The following is a 6,177-nucleotide window of genomic DNA, read 5'->3' as shown; positions in this document are numbered from 1 at the left end:
TTTCTCCTGAGTACGCCGATACCTCATATGTGTGGGGTAAAGCCACTGTTTGGGTGCATGACAGGGCTTAGAAGGGAGGGAGCACCATTTGACTTTTTGAACGCAAAATTGGCTGGAATCAATGGTGGGTGCCATGTTGCGTTTGGAGACCCCTTGATGTACTTGTGGAAACCCCCCAATTCTAACTCCAACCCTAACCACAATCCTACCCCTATAGCATTCCTAACCCTAATCTCAACCCTAATCATAACCCTAATCACAACCCTAACCCTATCCCCAACTCTAACCCTAGCCTCAACCCTAACCCTGGCCCAACCCTAACCCTAGCTCTAGCCCCAACCCTAATGGAAAAATGGAAATGAATACATTTTTTATTGTTATTTTTACCAAACTAAAGGGGTGATAAAGAGGGCTTTGATTTACAATTTTTTTTATTTTGATCACTGTGATAGGGTCTATCACAGTGATTAAAATGAACCACTAGGGAAAATTTCCTATTGTTGCTGGGTGCCAGACGGCAGATCCTGGCAGGGCACTGCGCATGCGCCTGCCATTTTCTTCCCAAAAGAAGACGCAGTGGGCCGGGGGACATCACGGGGGGACGCAGGAGAGTCTAGGGACACCGGAGGTACCAGGCGGTGGGATCGTGTTGCCCCATTTCTCTCTACTCTGATGAGCAATCACATCAGAGGAGAGAGAAATTAAATGGGAAATCAGACTTCTTTTTTTGCAGTCGCTGTTATTCCTTGAATAACGGTGATCACAACACTGGGGTTGGTAAAAACCGACCCGAATCATGTTCTCTGGGGTCTCAGCTACCACCGGGAGCAAAGACCCTGGAGAATTTCCGATGCTGGGGGGGCGTTATCCACTGCTCAGCGCCGTTAAATGGGCTCAGAAAGAGGGTAGGAAAGGGCCAATGGCTGGATGTTCTGAAAGACAGAAATGTCCAAGAAGGATGGGAGATTTTGCTAAATGAAATTCTCATTGCACATTTGGTAACAATCCTGTAAAGAAGGAAGAATTATAAGCACTTAAAGAGACCAGGGTGGATGAACACAGAACTTAATCACTTGTTAAAAAGAAATGTATATATCTAAAGAATGTAATGGTGTGTGTAGGGAATACAGGGCACGAGTTAGAAAAGCTAAAGCCAGTAATGAAGTAAGGCTTGCAAGGGAGACCAAAAGCAGGAAATAAGGATTTTGGAGGTATGTCAAGAGCAAAAGAAAAGTCAAAGATGCTATAGCATTTTTACAGGATGAAAAGGGTGAAGTGGTCAAAAATTATGCTGAGAAGGCTGAACTTTTAAATTTCTATTTTGCATCTGTGAAATTTAAGAATGCAATTGTATCATCAACTGATCTTCACGGTGCCATTGAATGAATAAAATAAAACCACACTATCCATAATCAGAGAGATGGTGAAGGAACATTTAGCTAATTTAAATGAATTTAAATCTCCTGGTCTAGATGAATTACATCCTAGAGTATTGAAAATAATTAGCTGAGGAAATTGCAGAACCACTAGCCAGAATCTTTGAAAAATCCTGGAAATCAAGATGAAGTCCTAGAAGATTGGAGAAAGGGACAACATTTGCCCATCTTCAAAAAAGAAAAGAAATTGGAGGCAGGAAATTATAGGCCATTGAGCATTACTTCTATACCAGGAAAGAAATTGAATAAATTATTAAACAGCATCTATGTAAGTACTTGGATAAGAATAAATAATTAACCAGAGCCTGCATGGGTTTGTAACAAACAAGTCATGCCAGACTAATCTAATTTCCTTCTATGATTGAATCACTGACTGGGAGGATCATGGAAATATGGTAGATATAGTATATCTCGACCAGCAAATCATTTGATAAAGTATCTCATATTATCCTTATTGAAAAAATGACCAAGTGTGGGATTGACAAGGCTACGGGTAAGTGGATTCATAACTGACTCAGTGATCACACTCAAAGAGTGGTAATAAAATGGTTGCATATCCAATTGGAAGTGTTTCAAATCGGGTACCACAAGGCTCTATCAGGGGCCTAGTGTTCAACATTTTTATAAATAATCTAGATAAGGGAACTGAAGGTAAACTAATAAAATTTGCAGACGATGGAAAGGTAGGTGGGATAGCTAACACTAAAAAAGAAAGGATTCAAAAGGCTCTAGGTAAGCTTGAACAATGGGCAGCGACTACTACACTGTCTTCCAAATTATTATGCAAATTGAATTTAAGTGTCATAAAGATTTAATTGTTTTGTTTTTCAAATAAACTCAAGGATAGTATTGTGTCTCAGGGCTCAATGGATCACTGAAATCAATCTTAAACACATGTGATAATTAGTTTTCCAGGTTATTCTAATTAAAGGAAAACCTCTTAAAAATGATGTTCCACAATATTAGGCAGGCCACAGTTTTCAAGTAACATGGGAAAGAAAAAGGATCTCTCTGCTGCCGAAAAGCATCAAATAGTGCAATGCCTTGGTCAAGAGATGAAAACATTAGATATTTCACGAAAACTTAAGCGTGATCATCGTGCTGTTAAGAGATTTGTGTCTCATTCTGAGCACAGACAGAGTTCATGCAGATAAAGGCATAATGAGGAAGGTTTATGCCAGACAAACTCATTGTATTAAGAGAGCAGCTGCCAAAATACCATTACAAAGCAGCAAACAGATATTTGAAGCTGCTGGTGCCTCTGGAGTCTCTCGAACCTCAAGTTGTAGGATCCTTCAAAGGCTTGCTGTGGTGCATAAACCTAATATTCGGCCACCCCTAAACAGTGATCACAAGCAGAAACGGTTGCAGTAGGCCCAGTCATGCATGAAGACTAATTTTCAAACAGTCTTGTTTACTGATAAGTGTCTAGCAACCCTGGATGGTCCAGATGCATGGAGTAGTGGATGGTTGGTGGATGGCCACCATGTCCCAACAAGGCTGCGACGTCCGCAAGGAGGTGGAGGAGTCATGTTTTGGGCCAGAATCATGGGGAAATAACTGGTAGGGCCCTTTAAGGTCCCTGAAGGTGTGAAAATGACCTTAGCAAAATATATAGTTTCTGACTGCCAACTTTCTTCCATGGTATAAAAAGCAGAAACGATGTTTTGGGTATACTAACAGATCACAGACTGGACATGAGTCAACAGTGTGATGTAGCAGCAAAAAAGGCAAACACAGCTCTGTGATGTATTAAGAGAAGCATATAGTCTAGATCACGTGAAGCAATTATCCTCCTCTACTACTCCATGGTCAGGCCTCATCTGGAATACTGTGTCCAGTTCTGGGCACATTTTAAAAACAAGATTGAAAAACTGGAGCAAGTTCAGAGAAATTCTACCAGGATGGTGAGAATGTTTAGCTTGCAAAAAAGAAGGCTAAGAGGAGACTTAAAGGGAACCTGTCACCCCGAAAATCGCGGGTGAGGTAATCCCACCGGCATCAGGGGCTTATCTGCAGCATTCTATAATGCTGTAGATAAGCCCCCGATGTTACCTGAAAAAGGAGAAAAAGACGTTAGATTATACTCACCCAGGGGCGGTCCCGCTGCTGGTCTGGTCAGATGGGCGTCTCCGGTCCGCTGCGGCGCCTCCTATCTTCTTTCCATGACGTCCTCTTCTGATCTTCGGCCACGGCTCTGGCGCAGGCGTACTTTGCTCTGCCCTGTTGAGGGCAGACAAAGTACTGCAGTGCGCAGGCGCCGAGCCTCTGACCTTTCCGGCGCCTGCGCACTGCTGTACTATCCTCTGCCCTCAACAGGGCAGAGCAAAGTACGCCTGCGCCGGAGCCGTGGCCGAAGATCAGAAGAGGACGTCATGGAAAGAAGATAGGAGGCGCCGCAGCGGACCGGAGACGCCCATCTGACCAGACCAGCAGCGGGACCGCCCCTGGGTGAGTATAATCTAACGTCTTTTTCTCCTTTTTCAGGTAACATCGGGGGCTTATCTACAGCATTATAGAATGCTGCAGATAAGCCCCTGATGCCGGTGGGATTACCTCACCCCCGATTTTCGGGGTGACAGGTTCCCTTTAATTTTATTACAAAGCAGGATGTAATCCACAAAAATAGAGAATGTAGAGTAGCAATGGACGTAAAACTTAACTTTTATTATCTCCAAATGAGAAACATATAAAGTGCCCACTAAAAACACCTAATTGAAAAAACGAACATGACACTACAAGACACAAAGAAGGGAGAAAAAAAGGGAGGATAAAAATACTGATGACAGTGGAATAAAATGCTCCCGTGGGAGCTTATCCCAGAGAGTGTTAGAACATGATTCTAGACGAGTAATGCAAACCCGGTCCCGTTCCGGAAACAAAAAGAATCACCACACTAGGCTAAATGTCAATCCATGAATACAGACTATAAAATAGTATGAATAGCCACAGGTACTGTATAGTCACATGCCAGCGTAAAAATAGAGGTATCGCTGAAACCTCACCCCAAACTAGGTTCAGAGGGGTATAAAAGAGGTATTAATGTAGTCTATAACACATAGTGCTGTACGATATAGGTGGAATAGTACCTACTAAATCCTTTATTAATCCAGCATTGTGCAAGGAAGAACACTTATAATCCTACCACATATTTTGCTGGAATAGTGACGGAAATGACATGAAGCACACTATTGTACATCAGTATATAAATAGCAGCAAAAATGAGAAAAAATAGACGGCTCAAAGTGGCAAATGGCATGCCTAGGTTCCTATATGATAGCGGGCTAAATACCCATCTCTTGCCTCATTTAACCAAGGAAACCTAATGCAATAATGCATATACCCACATGCTTTCACCTGCAATGAAAGACAACGCACCCCCTATATAACCTAAAACAGCACAAAAGGGTTAAGCATAATCTGCGTTACTTTCAGTATCAAGTGGTGATAAGGTTAGATCTCACCCAGTTCCCGGAAAGGCTGTACCATATCCCTACAAGGTTCCATGCGCTTTCAAAAGTAGGGAGCCGGTGGTGAGCTTCTATAGCGTCTCCCGACGCGTTTCATCCTATCTCGGATTCATCAGGGGAGTGTAAGCGATGGCTGCAAATGTATACATTTATATACATAACTGATATTGATGCACACAACTCTGCATTGTACACGTCATACACAAGCAGCTCTGCTCTGTGCACGTGCTGGACACCCACTGCTCTGTTCAGTACACATTGTACACACATAGCCATGAGTACACCTCTTACACACACTGCTCTGATCTGTACACCTACGGCTCCGCTCCATACACGTGCACACACGCCTTCGCTCCGTAAACTTCGTACACACCGCTCCTCTCCATACACCTCGTACAGACAATGGCTCCGCTCCGTACACACATGGCACCGTTCCGTACTTTACATACATATGCGGCTCTGCTCCATACATTTCGTACACAGGCGGCTCCACGCCGTACACCTTGTATACACGCGGTTCCGCTCCGTACACACACGGCTCCTCTCCGTCCACCTCGTACATATACGGCTCCGGTCCATACACACACAGCTCCGCACACCGTACACAGGCGGCTCCACTCCATACACCTTGTATACACATGGCTCCGCTCCGTACACCTCGTACACACGGCTCCGCTTCATACACACATGGCTCCGCTCCGTACACCTCATACACACGGCTCCGCTCCGTACACCTCGTACACACGTGGCTCTTCTCCATACACGTCGTACACACACGGCTCTGCTACGTACACCCCGTACACACACGCGACTCTGCTCCATACACCTCGTACACACGGATCTGCTACATACACCTCATACCCACGGCTCTGCTCCATACACCTTGTACACACGGCCCTGCTCCGTACACCTCGTACACACGTGGCTCTGCTCCGTACACCCCGTACACACACGCGACTCTGCTACGTACACCCTGTACACACACGCGACTCTGCTCCATACACCTCGTACACACGGCTCTGCTCCGTACACCTCGTACACATGGATCTGCTCCATACACCTCATACACACGGCTCTGCTTCATACACCTTGTACACACACGGTTCTGCTCCGTACACCTCGTACACACACGGCTCCGCTCCGTACATCTCGTACACACACGGCTCTGCTCCGTACACCTCGTACACACACGGCTCTGCTCCGTATACCTCGTACACACACGGCTCCGCTCCGTACACCTCATACACACACGGCTCTGCTCCATACACCTC

The sequence above is a fragment of the Ranitomeya imitator genome, chromosome 2, assembly GCF_032444005.1.
Source record: "Ranitomeya imitator isolate aRanImi1 chromosome 2, aRanImi1.pri, whole genome shotgun sequence".
Lineage (NCBI taxonomy): Eukaryota > Metazoa > Chordata > Amphibia > Anura > Dendrobatidae > Ranitomeya > Ranitomeya imitator.
The sequence above is the reverse complement of the archived record's forward strand: the minus strand, read 5'-3'. Positions refer to the sequence as shown.